Source organism: Cetorhinus maximus, chromosome 21 (genome assembly GCF_964194155.1).
Source record: "Cetorhinus maximus chromosome 21, sCetMax3.hap1.1, whole genome shotgun sequence".
Classification (NCBI taxonomy): Eukaryota; Metazoa; Chordata; class Chondrichthyes; order Lamniformes; family Cetorhinidae; genus Cetorhinus; species Cetorhinus maximus.
The window spans coordinates 30,191,109-30,212,079 of NC_135899.1; the positions used below are offsets into that span (position 1 = coordinate 30,191,109).

The following is a 20,971-nucleotide window of genomic DNA, read 5'->3' on the forward strand; positions in this document are numbered from 1 at the left end:
CGACCGACGCATAGTAGCAGCAGTTTGTACCATCTATAAGTTGAACAGCAGGAAGTCAGCAATTCTCCATAGAGAGAAGCTTCAAAACGCACGACCGCTAATGCACCAGCGCAAGTAAGTTCCCCTCCAAGCCACCTCAAAATTTTGACTGTGGACCTAAATCTTCATTCTTTCACTGTCGCTGGCTTAAACCCCTGGAACTCCCTTCCTGAGAGGGTAATGGATGCACCTACAGGACATACGCTGCAGTCATTGGATAAGACAGCTCAGCACCGCGTTCTCAAGGGCAATTAGGGGTGGGTAATGAATGCTGGCCTAGATGGCGACACCAAAATCCAAGTAATCAACAAAATTATTGAGCATAATAGAGCTGTAAGTGATCTCTTGGTCTTCTCTGGGTCGTCACGCTACTGAAGAGTGTGATGCAATTTCAGCATGAATGTGACAGAACACATGGCACACAAAAAAAAGTTCATGTTGCTGTTGGTTGTCTTTGTGGGAGTTTCTGCAGATGTGCCCCACTCTTGGCCTGTGTGATAGTGCAACTATGACCCAATTGATTCTCGAAGCATGTTGAAGCAATATTCACTACTTGCTTCCACATGTGTTGACCAGCTGGATTGGTTTCTCGAGGGAGGTTGTCTGCAATGGAATGTTCGGTGAGGCCCATTTCCTTGTAACTTTTATGCTGACCAGCTTGATGCCGTTTGCACTGATTTCCCCTTAGAAGGCCTGCTTGGCGATTTCACCGTCATGCATATGGGGCACATTGTATTTCCATCTCCATTGAAATTCCTGCGTGTTGTTTTCCATGCTGATGAGCCGAGCATGATTAAATGTTTAGTTGCTTGCACTTTTGCTCTGCCATTGAATTCTCATGATGGATCTTGACTGACTTTGCTGGACGCGTTCAACAGTATCTCTGGTTGGCTCAGGGTTTTCTGCCATACAGCAGTGTAAGTGGGCCACGTTAGTCAGGTAATAAGTACCATGATTAAGGAAACAATTTCAACACTAATCTGTGGTTCCTGCAGCCATTTCACTTCCTGTACTTCGTATTCTTTATCAAATACATATATTTAGTTTGTATCAGGAGCCAGTCATGAAATACATGATGAAAAAGTAATGGACCTTAATTTAAGATATAATGAGTGAATTGATTCTAATAACTATATTGGAAAGATAGGATTTTTATTTAATTCTGCATAAACTTGAATATTTCTAGATAATGCAGAAACCGCTTAGGCAAGGAATCTCAACTGAACCAATCTTCATATCACAGAATAAGCTAAAAGTAAGCTGAATGTTTGCACCTGTGGCCAACAAAACTGAATAAAAACGGGCTCCTGTATTTGTCGCATTGTTACCCGACAGCTCGAAGCATGAATTACATGTACATTCCCAATGTTGGATTTGTGTCATAGACCTTGCCACCATTTAGTTAGGCTTCAACGGTCTGATCACCCGGATGAAACTGTAAACGTTATGGCCTCAAGTTTTTAAATATTCCTTTTCCCCAATAAATTTCCTGAAGCCCGCCATCCAAAGTCTTGCTTTAATTGGTTAAGTTTTGTATGAACAAATGTAATTTTTATGATCAGTTACTAATTGCTGGCTAATTGGGATAGTTGGAATCCATGAAGTTACAGATAATAATATCAGATAACAAAGAAAATTACAGCAGTTATCCACGGATGAGCACAACACCACACATCAGCTGCAGCATTGCTGTCTATTCATAGAAAAGTTAGAAACCACACTGCGTGGACAGATGGATTTTCAGAGAATGTAAAAGCATCAGAAATAGGAGGAATATGCCATTCGGCCCTTTGAGTCTAATCCATCATGCAATTTAGATCATAGTCGATCTGGTCGTTGGCTCAACTCCGCTTTCTGCCAGCACACTCACACTTGAATCTCTTTCAGCTAAAATATCTGTCTATTTCAACCTTCAGACTATTCAATGACAAAGCCTGCACTGCTCTCTGGGGGGATCAAAGTCGAAACACTGACGACTCCCTGAGAGAAGACATTTCTCCTCATCGGTTTCTCTCCACAGGGCTTCCAGGCCTGCTGAGTATTATCAGAATTTTCTGTCTACTTTCGAATTCACTGCATGTGAAGTATTCTTGCTTTTCTTCATTCAGCATTTCTGATGAAAACAACAACTCCCCATTGACTTTCCATTCACTGGTACCTTGGGTGAACAGACTGTTGCTGCCAAGCAGTATCCAGAGTTTACATTGGTTGTCCTACCTGTGTCCCACCTCACCTGCAGCTTAGCAGACTGTTCACATAATGCAGGCATTTCGAATATTAATGGAAAATATTCATAATAATACGTAGAAGAAGAAGAAGCAGAAGAAGAAGAAGAATACAGGAAATAAAAATATTAGGCCAAACTCTCAGCATCACTTCTTGATACGAACAGCTGCTGCTTTCACTTAATACTGTTACCCAGAGAGTGCTCTTTGTAAAACAGACAATAAAGAACATTTCTAGGGAATTTTCTAATTTCCATCAGAAATGATCGAATTGCGCAGCCTAGCCCAGCCCAGCCCAGCCCAGCCTAGCCTAGCCTAGCCTAGCCCAGCCTAGACAAGCCCAGCCTAGCCTCGTTTAGATTAGCCCAGACGAGCCCAGCCCAGCCTTGCCCAGGCGAACCCAGCCCAAGGGGGCAAATTAAACAAATTGGGTCTTTGAAGTATTCTTTCGTATACGAAAATAAATCAGTGTGAGCAGGGTTCGAACCTGCGCGGGGAGACCCCATTGGATTTCAAGTCCAACGGCTTACCCACTCGGCCATCACCGCCCTACGTGCTGCTCATTAGCATCTTAAACTCTGATAGGTAAGCCGAAGGTTGCGGGGATACGCTGCCTGAAGCAAAAACGTATTATTACTCAGATAGAGTGCAATGGAAGCAGTATCTATGGAGGGGAAGACGGTCATGTTTCAGGTCTATAATCTTTCATAAAAACATGATTCTCATTTCGGGCTCTGTTTTAGTGGGTGATGACCCATTAGCGGCTTTTATGATAATCAGTGTGATGCAAACTGCTCAACCCCAAAACGAACGCAGAATTAATTGCAATGAGCAAAACTATCCAATATTTCATCGTAAGCTGGAATTTTAAGACATGTCCAGAATATTCTGCATGATAATGAAGATAAACAGCATGGGTAAGGAAATTGGTTGGTCGCTTGAAGGGAATGAAGCTGCAGGGCTGCAAGTTAATCTTCCGTGATTCTCTTCAACCTCTCGCCACACCCTTCCACATGCTGTAGATTTTTACAACCTTCATACCTGTTTTCATGCGTCAGTGCGTTCCACTTTGTCACTCCCCGATTTACAAATACTAATATACTGCTTCACTTCAGCTCGATTAGTTCTGAGATTAGAGGAAGATTGAGGGTTGAACAGTACGAGGTGCTGCGTTCATCAAATTACATTTTGAACCCAACACCAAAGTCTACGGGTGTTGGCTGTCAAAAGCATGAATAGAAATGTCTCAAAGACTCAGCAGGTGAAGTTGTATCTCTGGAGGGTGAAACAAACTTAATGTTTCAGGTCGAATTCATTTCGATCGCACATTTCAACAGGTCAGGTGAATTCAGAAGACTTTCGATATGGCTCGGCTGTCGCAGTTTACTTGCCCATCGATAACGCACCTCAACTTTCGAATCCTGAGAAGAAAGCACCGTATACAGTGAGCGTTAACTGTATCTCCAGCTTCTCAACGAAATGTCCTGCCGAAATCTATTTCTGCTTTGCAGTGCTTGTCTGTTTGGCGGTAACAGTTCGACAGGTATCGAATGGTTTCAAAGCACAGGTGCACGTTGGTGAGAATGCGCCATGCACCCTCAGGAATAGCGATGGTCGCGGAGCAAAATTAAAGGGATAATTAATGTTAGATTAGGCAATGCCGCTGTAAAGTGACAAAGAAACCGAAAAAGGGAAATAAAGTAGGTAAAGTAAAGTAAAATCATTAGATTGTGAAACACAGACTTATCAGAGAGAAGGAGGCCATTCGGCTCATCGTGTCTGCACCAGCTTTCGGAATGAGCAACAAAACAGAAAATGCTAGAATAACTCTTCGCTAATGATTGCACAAGGTCCAGCACCATTCGCGACTGCTCAGATGCTGAAGCAGTCCATGTCCAAATGCAGCAAGGCCTGGACAATATCCAGGCTTCGGCTGACAAGTGGCAAATAACATTCGCACCACACAAGTGTCAGGCAATGACCATCTACAACAAGAGAAAATCCAACCATCGCAGTTTGATTTTCACTGTCATTACCATTATTAAACCCCCACTACCAGGATGGGGGTTGTCATTGACAAGAAAGTGAACAGGACTATCGACATAAATTTTACAGTTACAAGAGCAGGTCAGAGGTGAGGAATAGCTCAACTCCCGAGTCCTCGAAGTTTGTGCACCATCTAGAAGGCGAGCGTCAGGCGTGAGTGTGACGGAATGTTCCCCCCTTGCCTGAATGAGTGCAGCTCACTCAACCCTCTAGAAGCTTGACACAATCCAGGGCAAAGCAGCCCGCTTGGCTGGCAGTACATTCAAGAACATTTACTTCCTCCACCACCGCTGCACAGTTGCAGCAGTGTGTACCATCTACAAGGTGCACAGCATGAATTCACCAAGGCTCCTTAGATAGCACCTTCCAAACCCAAGCCCACTATCATGTAGAAGGACCAGGGAAGTAGATAGATGGTAACACCACCACCTGGAAGTTACCCGCAAATCACTCACAATCCTGACTTGGAAATATATCGCCATTGCGTCTCTGTGGAAATCCTGGAACTCCGTTCCTAACAACACTGTGGGTGTACCTATACCACATGGACTGCAGCGCTTCAAGGCGGCAGCTCACCACCATCTTCTCAAGGGCAACTATCGATCGGCAATAAATGCTGCCCCAGCCAGCGAAGCCCACATCTCGTGAATAAATTTAAAAAGCTCTGAATTGAGTTATCCTTCCTTACACAATAACTCAATTTTCTGAAACTAAAGATCAAACTTATTATCCTTGGTACAGATATAGTGACTGAAGAACAGAAATTCAAGGTACACTATGCAGCTACAAAACGTTGTGCCCTTTTTTTTTCATACTGCATATTTCAGCATTCTATTAATTTTGTTGGCATGATGTTCTGCAACTTTTGCACATACTATGTGCGGAGTCTGTCATTCCAAAACCATGAATAATCTCTTCGGCAGTAACTTTAATCCCTAATGTTGAGTAATTCATCTTTCCTTCAGCCGTCGAAAGTGCAGCAACTTGGTTTCAATAGAACATGCATTATATTTCCGAAGGTTCGCCTGAAGGTTTATCTAATATTGTTCTGTTCACTTTTAAATATTATCAATTTCTTCTGTAGTTCGTTTTTAATATTATTTTCCACAATGCTCGGCCAGGATTTATTGCCAATATCGAATTGCCCTTGAGAAGGTGGTGGTAAACTGCCTTCATTAACCGCTGCAGTCCATGTGCCGCAGTTACACCCGGGGTGCTGCCACCGTGGGAATTCCAATATATTCACCCAACCGCATTGAAGGAGCGGCGATATATTTTCAACCCAGGATGTTGAATGACTTGGAGGGGAACATCCAGGTGTTGTTGTTCCCATGCACCTGATGCCCACCTCCTTCTAGAACCTATATGGCAGCGATTGTGCGTTTGCAAGGTGCTGCCAAAGGAGCCCCAATCCAGGCTAGTGGCACCCTTTTGACCTGTGCCTGCCAGATGGTGGACAGGCTTTACGGAGTCACGTGGTGAGTTAACCTCCTTAGTTACAGCTTCAGTAGTATCAACTGGCCTCACTCACTCTACTGAACATCTGTAAACCTGCCCAACTTTGTTTCTGAATACACACGTCGATTAGGAGCAGCAGAAGACCCAATATTAGTGCCTGTGGCATGCACTGGCTACCTAGATGGACTTCACCCCAGTTGGGAGGCGTTGCATTCAGCCTGTGAGCCTTTCCACCATTCAATGCAATCATGGCTGATCTTTATCCTAATCCCATCGAACAGGTTTGGCACCATTTCCTTATTCAGCAAAAAGACTATTTATCGACAAATTAAAATTAATTGAGCTAGCATCACTGCCTTTTGGGAAAGTTTTCCATACTTCTACCGCTCAGTGTGAAGAAGTGTTTCCTAACTTCTCGCCTGAATGGCTGGGAACTTTCCCCATGAATGTAAGTCGATTTTCTTAATCTATCCGATCAATGCCACTTTCAAATTCCTGAACACGTCAATTTAAATCACATTTGATCTTGTCAAACTTGCATAGCACAAATGTTCAGCCTCAACTGGAGTACTGTGGCTATTAATATGCGTTACACTTTACAGAAGATATGAAGCAGCATGAGAAATATGGGCAGAAAATATTCAACGAATCGGTTCCAAAGATGAGGAACTTCAGTTATGCAGATAGATTGTTGAGGCAGGGATTTTTTTTTGTTTGGAGAAGACAGGGTTGAGAGGAGATTTGTTCGAAGCATTCAAAACCATGATGGGTTTGGACAGGCTAGATAGAAATTCCCAATGGCGAAAAGATCGAGAACATGAGGGCACTGATTTCGAGTAATTGTCAAAAGAAGCAATGGAGACCTGAGGAAACAGTGTGCCACGCAGTGAGTGGTTGGGATCTGGAATACACTGCCTGACAGTACAGTGGAATCACGTTCAATCGAGGCTATTAAAGGGGAAATTGGAGGGCAAATATGCAAGGCTACGGGGAGCCATGTTGCGCCATCGGAATGGCAGCGCAGACATGAAGTGCCTAATGGCCTCCTGTGCTGTAATTGTTCTGTGCTTAACCAGCTATATTCCTAGAATCACTGCCCTGGATTATGTATTTCTGTTCATCATTTAACCTTGGAGTACCGCACTCATTTCATGCCAAAATATCCTTTCTAAAGTGAGGCTCCCAGAAAAGTTAATTAGACGTGGTGAAAGCAGGTCTCTGTATGATTGTCGAAAACGTCCTTCCCCACATAATCTATCCCTTGTATCAAAAAGTACCACTACATTTCATTAACTGGGTGTATAAATCCCAAAATTACTTTGGACTTCCACAGTTCCTCGTTACAGTTAAAAAAGACAGGATCTATTCCATTATTGTCTAAAATGGATAACCTCAAACTTAACGTGTTGCAGCCTTGCAGTGTATCTCGTCCAGTTTTTTGCATTTGTTAAAACTGCCAACTCCTCGACGGAATTTTATGCTCTCGTGGATATTTCTTCCACCATTTCATCTTGTGTAAGGGAGAAATATCGGAAGAATTCTGAGCATCAAGGACAGAAATGATTTCGCTGCATTTGGAAAGGATCAATCGGTTTGTCATGAAAAAAATGTTATCCCTGCAACAATGATTGATTCCTCACTGTGTTGTCTTTGCAGGTCCAGAGATCAAAATATGTAAACTACCCGCTGCTGTAACTCGGAATCGTACCGTGCCTGCTGTGGCCACAACGCAGAGTCCTAACCACGATACGATCCCGACCGCAAACCTGAACTCACGCGAAGCGAGTCCATTGCTATAAATATATTTATAGCTGGTTACAGGCCTGTTTATAGGCCTCTGCATCCTCCGTTCGTCGATTCGCCTGAATCTCTTCAATCCGACGATTTGTTTTTCGGCTTAGATATTTTTCGCTTACTTTTCAATCGGTCCCAAATAAATTTATACAAAATGCTGATACACATAACTGCTGATACTCAAAACTGGACGCTGATACACTTGCATCTATTCACGACTAGCACAGCGATACACGCACAATCCGTTTTCAAGCATTGCAATTTTAACTTTAAATATTTGTATATTTTAAAACATGATGTAATCCAATCCCAGAGCGCCTATAACAGCGACGTTAAATGCGCCATATCAATGCAACTCCTCGTTGCCTTTGCAGGTGTAGAGAGCAAAATTTTTGAATTGTATTTGTTGTGTCTCGAATTCGAACCAAGGACGCTAAAAGCGAATTGGACAGCAGTAATCACGAAACGACCATAGCACCTTACATCGGCTGATAAGTTCGAAGGACGTGTCGCCAAGATACAAGCTACCCCACCAAGCAAAGATCATTTTCGGTGATCAGGCTCAAATGAGAAGCCGCAGAACTGTTGAGAAAAGTGGAATTTGACAAACTCCTCACAAATGACTGCAGTTTTCAACCTGTATTTTTGCAGAATTCTGGTTTGATGATTAACCGGTCCGATGAAACGTCACGACCTGAAACTTCCATTGCATTTCTAACCTGAAATAGCAAATGAAAACAGAAAATGCACGAGAGGCACAAGAGCCCAGAAGCATCTTTGGACAGAGAAATAGGTTTAATGCTTGAGGTTAATGACATTTCCTCAGGACTGAGGTGGCTGCAGCCACAAAACAGAGTAGTGACTAATGTACGGTCAAAAGTTCAGACATCAGTTGTGGAGCTCCCAGGTTCACACGAGTGATGTAAAGCCACTGCTGTCGTTCAGCGTGTGAGTTCGCACTACAGGCGAGAAGCAGAGAGATAAGTGCAGCAAATTATCTTACAGTCCAGCGAAATTGCAATATAGGCCTAGCGCTCACGCAGATATGAATAGTATGTTGAATGCTGCCCAAGAACAGAGTGCGAGGCCATTTTTTTTAAGTACAAAGTTTGAAGTTAATTCACGACGAACTGTTCAGGCCTTGAGCCTGCTAGAGTTGGGAGCCCCGCAGTATTATTCTGAGGATGTTTTATTTGACTCTTAGGAGTGGGCTAAGCAGGAAGTGAAACTTTTCAAGTGCGTTGGGTTTCAGGACAGAGAGAATTAAGCATCAGGAATGTTGGGCTGTGCTGAAATGATTTGTTGGGCAGAGGTGATTAAATGGCGGTTTCTGAGTGCAGTATGTGTCCGAGAGAAAGTTAATGGGGCAAAAATTGGTTCCCAGGATCGCCCTTCAAATTAATTGGAATGCGAAATAACTGATCCACAGGGTCAAGGTGGAGAATTATAACGATTGACGCCCTACCTCTTACACTGACATTTTTTCTTGTTTACGTGTTCTACTTCTCTTACAGAGAGCTGGCACAGGCAGGACGATCCGAACAGCCACAATGTGTGCCGTGAGCGTTCCATGATTCCATTGTTATCTCACAGTGAGGCCTCAAGGCACAAACTCTTTCATTTGGAGTGACTTCAACTTTAACAGAGCCATTCCTTTTTGTTATTCTTCCTGCCTGCGCGGTTTTCCTTGCTTTAAAACGTTGTACATTTCTAACACTTGCCATTGGTGATGAAGCGTCCTGGAAACGAAAGATCAGCTTTGTTTGCCACTTCACAGACGCTTCCTGAGTTGCTGTTTCGTCTGGGGTCGGGAAGTCTGGTCGCTTTGGCTTTAAGTGGCAATGGACACAAATACTAGCCGATTTCCCGTGGAGTCCTGCGTTCTTTGCTCTGGGCCCTAAACTCTGGCTGAATGATTGGCGTTTGTGCGCTTTCATTCCGTGAACAGGCGAGAAGCGTCAGGTTCTTAGCCCGGGAGAGCTTTCTTTAAAAAAATAAATTGAATCAAGTCACAAACACGTTCTCTTCAAATCTTTTCCTTTCAGAAGTAGGTGTGACTTATTTCGCGTCTCGTTTTGATAACGAAATGCAAAATGCAGAGAGTTTATAAGAGCAACACACACATGGAAAAGGAAGATGAATTTTCAAGGTGGTTTGTGCAGAGAAACGGACAGTCAATTTATCCAAATTCACCAATTAAATCCACTCCATGTTACCTCCATCCAGCTGTCTGAAACTGCTCAGTTCTCAACTCGTCTGAACAGACATGCAATCTGATAGAGCTGGAAAACCCACAGATTCATTTTAATATCGTAATCCTTCATTTGAATATCTCTGAATTGCAGTGAGCAGCTCAGCCTTTAATTGCCCTATTCGGTCATTTCTTTCAGAAGATATATAGGCCCAGGAAAACTGAATAGAACTAAAATCAACTTCTGGGCTGCAAGTGGCTTAGTTCAATAAGTTATGGAGTGAACAGAAAGTATCTCAGCAAATGTTACCTTCGAAAGAATTGATGCCGAAAATCGAATGAGAACTTGGCAGGTGCGCTAACTAATTAATCCATAAAGCATAAGTGAAAAATTCAAGTGACCGACAACTTCCTCTCAATGCTGACCTACTCTCCTCGTCCTCGGAGTCCTGCAATTTTCCAAGGAAATAAAACATACACTCGAGGAACAGCGCCTAATCTTTCCATGAGGCTCTAAACAGCCTTGCAGACGCTGCATTCATTCCAGCAATTAGCACTGTAAATACGGCCCCATGTATTTGTCCTTACATTCCAGATACAGGATTTAGTCTCGTTTCAAATTTGTTTTCCTTTTGGAACTCACTCATCACAACTGCTCGAAGCAAATTCCTCAACCACACATTATTTTGTTTGTTTAAGTGTTCGATGGCCTTTACAGAGAGCTGGCACCGCATCGGATGACTGAATGGACTCAAAATGGTGCTCTATCCATTCTTCCGAGCACCCTTTTCGTCATTTCATCTCTGCTGATTTCCAGCCAATCAGAGCCCTTGCCTTTAATTTTTTTTTGCCGTCCACAGTTTCACTAAGTGAGATATTATTACTTTTCTAGCCTTTCGGAATTGTGACGCACTATCATATGAAAGATTATCATTTTTCCGTCTGCACAGATTTTGCCTGAGTTGCTGAAGTACTCTAGAATTTCCTGCTGTTATGATAGCGATCCAAAATGAAAAATAATCGGATTAAGAGTGCAACATAAGTATATATAGGTCCACATCGACCACCTCAGAGATGCCAGTCGTCAGCCAAATCGGTTAACTCCATGTGACGTCACGAAACGGCTCGAGGCCCTGACAATATTCTTACAATATTTCTGAATACTTGTGTTCCAGGACTTTCCGCACCCCTTGCCGACTCTCCAAGCACATGCTACAACACCGGTTTCGCAACAACGTTCTCTGTGCCGCCTAGTTTGAGTTCCGCCAGGGCCGCACTTGTCCTGACCTCATTATAATACTGGGTCAGACATGGAGAAAAGGGCTCTATTCCAGTGATGAGGCGAGAGTTGACAGCCCTTGAAGTCACGGCATCATTTGACCGAGTGTGGCATCGAGGAAGCCGAGCACAACTGGAGTCAAAAGGATCTGGGGGGCGGGGAATGTTCCATTGTTTGGAGTCATACCTAGCACGAAGGAAGGTGGTCCTGGTTTCTGGAGGTCAATGATCTCTATCCCGGGACATCAATTCCTGGGTTTCTGAGGATAGTGTCCTCAACTCAACCATCTTGATCTGCTACATCAATGACCTTCCATCTATCATTAGATCAGAAGTGAGAATGCCCGCTGGGGATTGCACAATGTTGAGGCCATTCTCGACCCTCAGATACTGAAGCAGTCAATGTTCAAATACAACAAAGCCTAGATACTACCCAGGCTTGCTATCTGAAGTGGCAAATGACAATTGCCAGTGCCAGTTAAAGACCATCTCTCCTTTAAATTGCATAGCTTTACTATCGCTGTTTCCACCACCATCAACATCCTGGGGGTTACAATTGACCAGAAACTGCACTGGTCTAGCCATATAAATAGTGGGGAGCAGGTCAGAGGCTAGGGATCATGCGGCGAGTAGCTCAACTCCTGGCTTCCTAGATCCTCACTACAATCTACAAGCCACAAGCCATGAGCGTGATTGAATACTCTCCACTTGCCTGGATGATTGCAGCTGCAGCAACGTTAAAGACGCTTGATACCATCCGGGAAAAGGCAGCCCGATTGCGTGGCACCACTTCGAGAAACATTTACTTCCTCCACGGCCGACGCATCGTAGCAGAAGTGTGTACCATGTACAAGTTGGACTGCAGGAAGTCAGCAAGTCTCCATAGAGAGAAACTTCAAAATCCACGACCGCTACCATCTAGAAGGTAAAGGGGAGAAGACACATGGGAGCACAAGCTAAGAAAATTCCCTTCCAAGCCACCCAGCATTCTGACTTTGGACCTAAATCTTCATTCCTTCACTTTCGCTGGATCTTTACATGGAACCTCCTTCATAAGAGCGTCATGGAAGCACCGACAGCACATCAAGGGCAATTATCAAGGGCAATTAGGGATCGGTTATACATGCTGGCCTAGCCAGCGAGGCCTAAATAACACCAATGGACAAATTATTTGAGCATATCCGAGCTGCAAGTGACCTCATGATCTTCTCTGGGTCGTCACGTGACTGAAGAGTGTGATGCGATATCAGCATCAATGTCACAGAACACATGGCACAGAAAATTATTTCATGTTGCTGTTGGTTGTATTTGGGGGAGCCTCTGCAGATCTGCCCCACCTTTGGTCTGTCTGATAGTGCAAGTTTGACCCAACCCATCCTCGAAGCATGTTGAAGCAATATTCACGGCTTGCCTCCACATGTGCTGGCCGGCTGGATTGTTTTCCCCAGGGAAGTGGTCTGCAATGCAAAGTTTCGTGAGGCCCTTTTGCAGAGTGTGCTTGTAAATTCTCTGCTTAAAAGCTTGATGACGTTTCCCCTGATTTCCCCTTAGAAGACCTGCTTGGCGATTTCATCATCATTGATATGGGGGACATTGTCTTCCCATCTACGCTGAATTTCCTGCGTGGTGTTATCCAAGCGGATGAGTCGAGCACGATGAAAGGCTTCGTTGCTTGCACTTTTGCCCTGCTTTCGAATTCACATGATGGATCTCGGCTGACTTTGCTGAACGCACTCAACAACATCTCTTGTGGGCTCAGGACTTTGTGCCATAAAGCAGTGTAAGTGGGCCATGCTAGTTCGGTCGCCTCTTAAAATAAGTCATCTTAATATTGTGTTCACTGTAATGAGTAACAGGATCAAGGAAACAATTTCGACACTGTTCTGTGGCTTCCTGCAGCCAATTCACATTCTGTACTTCGTATTCTTTATCAAATACATGTAGTTAATTTGTATTAATAGCCATTCATGAAATAGATAATGAAAAATTAATGGGCCTTGAATTGGATATAACGAATGAATTGATTTCAAAAAATATATTGGAAAGATGGGATTTTTGTTTAATGCTGCATAAGCTTGAGTATTTCTAGAAAATGCAGGAACCGCTTAGACAATGGAATCACAGCCTTGAAATCGCAAAAAAAGCTATAAGTAACCTGAACGAATGCACCTGATGCCCACAAAAATTAATCAAAGCGGGATCCTGTACGTTTCGCATTGTTACCCGGCAGCTCGAAGCATGAATCACGTGTACACCGCGAACGTTGAGTTCATGTTAGAGGCCTTGTCTCCAAATGGTTAGACTTCAACGGACTGATCACCCTGATGAAACTGTAAAATACATTGCCTCAAGTTGTTAAATATTCCGTTTCCCCAATAAGCTTTCTGAGGTTCGCCATCCAAAGAGCTCCGTCTTGCTTTAATTGGTTAAGTTTTGTATGAACAAAAGTAATTTTTATGGTCACTTCCAATTGCTGGCTAATTGGGGTAGCTGGAATCCATGGCGTTACAGATAATAAGATCAGATAACAGAAAAAATAAGCAGACCAGATTGCTACGGATGACTACAGCACCACTCATGAGCTGCAGCATTGCTGTCTACTCACCGAAATGTTGCAAACCACACTGCCTGTACAGATGGATTTTTAGAGAATGTCAAAGCATCGGAAATAGGAGTAATATGTCTTTCGGCCCTTAGAGTCTTCTCCACCATGCAATATCGATCTATTAGACCTTGTCGTTGGCTAAATTCCACTTTCTGCCAGCGCCTTCACCCTTGAATCTCTTTCAGCTGAAATACCTGCATAAATCTGCCTTGAGCATATTCAATGTCACAGATTCCACTGCTCTCTCTTGGTGTTAAAAGTCCAAACATTGACGACTCCCTGATAAAAGACATTTCTCCTCATCGGTTTATCTCCAGACAGGGCGGCAGACCTGCTTAGTATTTTCAGAATTGTCTGTCCTCTTTTGGATTCACCGAATCTGGAGTATTCTTGTATTTCTTTATTCAGCATTTCTGATGAAAAAAGCAACTCCCCATTTCCTTTCACCTGTACATTTAGTATACAGACTGTTGCTGCCAAACAGCACCCAGAGTTTACTTTGGTTGTCCTAGCTTTTTCCCGTCTCATCTCTATATTTGCAGGCAGAATATTCACAGAATACAGGAATATCGAATATCAAAGGATAATAATAATAAGAATACAGGAACTTTAAATATTAAAATACAAGCTCCCAGCATCACTTCTTGACACGAACTGCTTTCAATTAATACTGTCACCCAGAAAGGGCAATAAAGAACATTGCGAGCCGACTTCACAATCCCGTTCAGGTCTGATCTAACCATACAAAGGCATCCCAATCGGAGCAAATTAGACCAAATCGGCTTGTGAATTAATCTTTTGTAGATGAAACAGAATCGCTGTGAGCAGGGCTCGAACCTGCGCGGGAAAACCCCATTGGATTTCGAATCCAACGCCTTAACCACTCGGCCATCACAGCTGCACGTAGCCCCGTTTAGCAAGTTAAGCTCTGATTGGAAAGCCAAAAGTTGGGCAGGCCTGCTGTGGAAGTACAATGGAAGCAGCATCTCCAGAGGGGAAAGCGGTAATGTTTCGGGTGAATAATCCTTCCTAAAAACATGATTCTCATTTCTCTGACTCTGTTCTCGTGGTGAACACTCATTAGCGGCTTTGTGATAATCAGAGTGATGCGAACTCGTCAACCCGGAACCGAACGCAGAAATAATTGCAATGAGCTGAACTATCCAATATTTAACCGTAATATGGAATTCTAAGAAATGTCTATAATATGCTGCATGATATTGAAGATAAACAGCATGGATAAGGAAATAGGATGGCCGCTTGAAGCAAATGATTCTGCAGGGCTCCAAGATAATCTTCGGGTGATTCTCTTCAAAATCTTGCCACTTCCTTCCACATGCCGCAGATTTTTGGAACATTGTTTCATACCTGTTTTCATGCGTCAGTGCGTTCCACATTGTCACTCCCTGATTTCCAAATACTATTATGCTGCTGCACATCAATTCGATTAGTTCTGACCTTAGAGGAAGATTGAGGATTGAATGGAACGAGTTGCTGCGTTCATCAAGTTAAATTTTGATCCCAACACCAAACCCCAGAAGCACGAATAAAAACGTCTCAAAGTCTCAGCAGACGAATCTGCAACTGTGGAGGATGAAACAAACTTAGTGTTTCAGGTCGGTATCATTTCGATCACACATTTCAACAGATAAGATGGATTCAGAACACTTTCGATCCGGCTCGGCTGTCGTAGATCACTCGTCCATCGATCACGCACCTCGACTTCCAAATAGTAAGAACGTGTCGAATACAGTTAGCGTTAACTGTATCTCCAGCTTCCCAACCAAATGTCCTGCACAAAACCCATCTCTGCTTCGCAGTGCTTGTCTGTTTGGCGGTCGCACGTCTACATGTGTCGACTGGTTTGCGCAGAATGGGCCATGTACCATAAGCAATGCCGCAGCAAATTGGCAATGAAACCGATGGAGGGAAATAAAGGAGGGTTAATGATTATGAACCATGGAATTGTCAGAGACCAGATGGAGGCCATTCGGCCCATCGTGTCTGCACCGGCTCTCCTAATGAGCAGCAACAACAGAAAATGCTGGAAAAAATCTGAATGTGCAGCCGCATGTGTGGAGGGATCTTTCCATGGGCGTTCGACCCATCCTGTCTGAGCCAGCTGTTGGCAACGCAAACTCAGTGAGCTCACCTCCACGTGGCCCGACAATATATATTTTTTCTTGATGTAATTACCCAATTACCTTTTGAAAGCTCAGATTACTTCGGACCATATTCGCTGCGTAAAAAAGTTAATTTTTTCTCCACTTTTCGCCATTGGTTTTCTTGCGAATCAACTCGAATTGGTTCTCTATTCTGCCGCTAATGGGAACCATTGCTCTCTGTCAACTTTCAACTTCTTCCAAATTTTGTTTCACTTTTTTCGAAATCAAGTATATATGCATGAATAAAGTTTCATTCTCATTTCATTTATTTTAAAGGTCTGAAGTGCAGATCGTCGCCAAAAATTGCACAATTTTCAGCCGCATTCGCGCTACCCAGATGCTAAAGCAGTCCATGCCCAAATGAAGCAAGACCTCGACAATATCTAGGCTTGCGCTGACAAGTGGCAATTAACATTCGCACCACACGAGTGTCAACAATGTCCATATCCAAGAAGAGATAATCCAACCATCGCCCTTTGATGTTCAATGGCATTACCATTATTAAATTCCCACGACCAACATCCTGGGTATTTCAGTTAACCAGAAACTGAACAGGACCTTCGACATTAATAATGCGGATCGAAGTGCACGTCAGAGGCTAGGAATCGTGCGACGAGCTACTCACCTCCTGAGTCCTCAAAGTTTGTGCACGAGGAGATCGTCAGGAGTGAGTGTGATGGAATACTCACCCCTTGCCTGGATGAGTGAATCTCCCACAACACTCAAGATGCTTGACACCGTCCAGGACAAAGCAGCCCGCCTGATTGGCACAACATCAACGAACATTCACTCTCTCCACCAACGACGCACAGCAGCGGCAATGTGTACCAGCGGCGATGATGCACTGCAGGAATTCACCAAGGCTTATTAGACAGCACCTTCCAAATCGTGTCCCACTGACATGTAGAAGGACAAGGGAAGCAGATAGATTGGAACACCACCACCTGGAGGATCCCCCTGATTCCCTCACAACAATGACTTGGAAATATATCGCCGATCCTCCACTGTCGCTGGGTCAAAATCCTATATCTCCCATCCTAACAGCACTGTGGGTGTATCTACACCAAATGAAATGCAGCGATTCAAGAAGGCAATTTATCACTCAAGGGCAACTAGGGATAGGCAATAAATGCTGCTCCAGCCAGCGAATCCCACATCTCGTGAATAAATAAAAATAGCTCAGGATTGAGTTATCCTTCCATACACAATAACTCAGTTTTCAAAAACTAAAGAGCAAACTTATTATCCTTGGTACAGGTCCAGTGACTGGAGAACAGAAACTCAAGGTATATAATGCAGCTACAAAACTTTGCACTCATTCCTTTTCATACTGCATAGTTCAGTCTTCTTTTAATTTTGTTGAAATAATGTTCTGCAACCTTTGCACATACTGAGCGCAGCGCCTGTCATTCCATTTTGAATAATCTCTTCCCCAGTAATTTAATCCCAAATTAGGAGTGATTCACCTTTCTTTCAGCCGTCGAAAGTGCAGTAAATGATTTTCAATAGAACATGCATTATATTTCACAAATTCGTGAGAAGATTTATCTCATATTCTTTTGCTCACTTGTAAAAGTGGTGAATCTCTTCTGTCGTGCATTTTCAAAATTATTTTTGATAATGCATACTGCTGGTTCTGCCAGGATTTATTTCCCATCTCTAATTCCCCTTGAGAAGGTGGTGCTGAGCTGCCTTTATTAACCGTTGCAGTTCATGTGCTGTAGTTATGCCCAGAGTGCGGATATGGATGTAATTCCAGAATTTTCACACAGCAGCAGTGAAAGAGCTGCGATATATTTTCAGGTCAGGATGTTGAGTGACTTGGAGTGGAACTTCCAGGTGGTGTTGTTCCCTTGCATATGATGCCCTTGTCCTTCTAGAATATAGATGGCTGTGGTCGTGCGTTTGCAAGGTGCTGTCGAAGGAGCTTTGCTGCAGTGCATCTGGAGATGGAACACACTGCTGCTCCTGTGCGTCGGTGGTGGTGGGAATGATTGTTAAAGATGGTGGATGGGGTGCGAATCAAGAGGGCTGCTTTGTCCGGTGGCGTCGAGCTTCTTTAGTGTTGTTGGAGTTGCACTCATCCAGGCAAGTAGCACCAACTTGACTTGTGCCTGGCAGATGGTGGACAGCATTTACGAAGTCAGGGGGTGAGTTAATTCCTTAGTTAATGCTTTACTTGTATCAACTGGCGAGCCTCTGCAAATCTGCCCAACTATGTTTCTGAATGCATTTTCCGATTATGAGCAGTAGAAGCCCCAACATCAGTGGCTGTGGCATGCACTCACTATGTAGGTGGACTTCACTCTTATTGGAACGTATTGCATTCAGACTGTGATCCTGTGGCACAATTCAATGCGACCATGGCTGATCTGTATCATAATTCCATACGCCTGGCTTGGCACATTTTCCTTATTCAGCAAGAAAACTATTTATCTACAAATCAAAATTAATTTACCTTGCATCACTGCCATTTGGGAGGGTTGCCTACGCTTCTACCACTCACTGTGAAGAAGTGTGTCCTAACTTCTCGCCTGAATGGCCAGGAGCTTCCCCCATGAACGTAAATGGATTTTCTCAATCTATCCTATCAACTCCCCTTTCAAATTCCAAATCACGTCAATTTAAATCAAATTTAATCTTGACAAACGTGCATAGCACTAAGGTTCAGCCTCAACTGGGTTACTGTGACCATTTCTGAGCGCCATCTTTCACCAAAGAAATAAAGGCAGCATGAGAGAGAGCGCGGGAAAGGTTCACGGAAACGGTTCCAAAAATGAGGAACTTCAGTTATGCAGATAGATTCGTGAGGCACAGATTGTTTTCTTTGTAGAAGAGAGAGTTGAGACTAGATTTGGTAGAGGCATTCAAAATCATGATGAGATTGGGCAGGGTAGATTGGGATTTTCAATAGTGGAAAAATCGAGAATAAGAGGGCACTGATATCGGGTAATTTTCAAAAGAAACAATGGAGACATGAGGAAAAACTTTCCCGCGCCGAGTGGTTGAGTCTGGAATGCACTGCCTGAGAGTGTTGTGGATGCAGTTTCAATCGAGGCATTTAAAGAGGAATTGGAGTATTTTCCGAAAAGTACGAATAAGCAGGGCTACGGGCAGATCTATGTTCGTTGTGCCATCGGAAAGGCAGCGCGGACATGACGGGCCTTATGGCCTCCTATGGTGTAAACATTCTGTGTTTAACCATCTATATACAATAATCACTGCCCTGAATTATGTAATGTCTGTTCAACCTTTAACTGACCATCAAGCACAGGGATGATTTCGCTAGATTTGGAAGGAATACATCGGTTTGTCTTCAAAAAATATTTATTTGTGTAATGAAGATTGATCCCTCACCGAGTTGTCTTTGCAAGTGCAAGGAGCAAAATATTAAATCTAATCTCCACTGCAACTCGAATCCGAGCTGAGACGATTGCGACCCCAATGCTGGATGCTAATCATTATACGATCACCGCACCACATGTGAAGCGCCACAAAGTAAACGGGGAGTTGTAAATGCACTTAAATAGCTCTTCCGTTTGCAGGCCTATTTAGATGGATCTGTGTTCTTCGTTCATCTATTCGCCTTAATCTTTTAACTTGGACGTTTTTTTCTGCTTACGTTTTATTCGCTTACTTTTCAATTAGTCACCAAATACATTTATACACAAGGTTGATACACATAACTGGAGACTGATGCACTTACATCTATTCACAACTAGCACACTGATATACGTACAATCCGTTTTCAAGCATGAGAATTTGCGTCATGAATATTTTTACATTTTAGATACTGATGTAATCCAACCCCGAGTGTTTATAATAGCGACGTGAATACGCTATAGAAATGCAACTTTATTGACTCCTCACTGCGTTTTCTTTGTATGTGCAGAGAGCAAAAATATTTTAAATTGCATTTGTTGTGTCTCGAATTCGAATCGATGACGCTAAAATCGAAATGGAGAGCACGAATCATCATTACACAACCACATTACCATATAACAACTAACATGCACTAATGAAGTGTTGCCAAGATAACAACCCCACCGGGCAAAGATCATTTTCGGTGATCAGGCTCAAATGAAAAGCCGCACAACTGCTGACAGAATTGGAATTTGACAAACTCCTCAAAAATGACTGCTGTTTTCAATCAGTATTTTAGACCGCTCGTTTACTATGTCTCAATGATGCGAATCGACTTCTGAATATGTTGACTGCTAACCAGAATTCTGGTTAAATGATGAACCAATCTGATGAAAGGTCACCACCTGAAGCTTTCACTGTCTTTCGAATCTGAAATAGCAGAAAAAAAAACAGAAAATGAACAAGATACACAAGATGTCTGGAAGCATCTTTGGACAAAGAAAAAGGTTGAATACTTGAGGTCCATGACATTTCCTCAGGACTGAGGTTGCTGCAGCCACAAAACAGAGTACTGACCAAGGTACGATCAAAAGTGCAGACATCAGCTGGCGCTCCCAGGTTCACGCCAGTGATGCAAAGTCACAGCAAGCACACAGCGTTTGAGTTAGTGGTCGACTGCAAGCAGAGAGATAATTGCAGCAAGATATTTTACAGTCCCGGGAGATTGCTATATATGTCTAGAGCTCACCGAAATATGAATCGTATGTTGAATGGTGTACATGAACAGAGTGCGAGGCTAATTTATTTATTCAAGTACAAAGTTTGGAAGGTTAATCACAAAGAACTGGCCTGATAGCGCCTTGAGTCTGACAGAGCTGGAAGCCCCACTGTATTAAACTGACGATGTTTTATTTGAATAGTAGGAGTGGGCTAAGCAGGAAGTGAAATTTTTCACGTGGATTGTGAATTCAGGACAGAGGGAATCAAGGATCATAAAAGTGGTGCAGGATTAAAATTGCTTGCCGCTTCTCGGAGCAGCGTGTATCTGAGCCCCAGTTCCTGGGGACAGAGTTTTAAGCAGTGAGCGCCCGCTAACTTAACAGAAACGCGCGAAACTAATGATCCACAAGGTCAAGATGGAGAATTATAAAAACTCTGGACCTGCTTCTAAAACTGACACTTCTGTTTGTTAATCAGTTCTACTGATCTTACAGAGAGATGGCACTGACACGACGGTCCGAAAGAGCCCATTCCATGCCGCAACCATTCCATGATTCTATGCTTACCTTACCGTGAGCCATGCGGC

The 20,971-nt window shown here is 43.3% G+C and overlaps 2 non-coding genes across 2 annotated transcripts; both read right to left on the minus strand.

The window, feature by feature from the left end:
• Positions 1–2,730: 2,730 nt before the first annotated feature.
• On the minus strand, positions 2,731–2,810 carry trnas-uga (transfer RNA serine (anticodon UGA)). The gene has a single exon. It is a non-coding gene; the product is annotated as a tRNA-Ser (tRNA).
• An 11,642-nt stretch (positions 2,811–14,452) lies between these two features.
• On the minus strand, positions 14,453–14,534 carry trnas-cga (transfer RNA serine (anticodon CGA)). The gene has a single exon. It is a non-coding gene; the product is annotated as a tRNA-Ser (tRNA).
• Between the last annotated feature and the right edge of the window lie 6,437 nt (positions 14,535–20,971).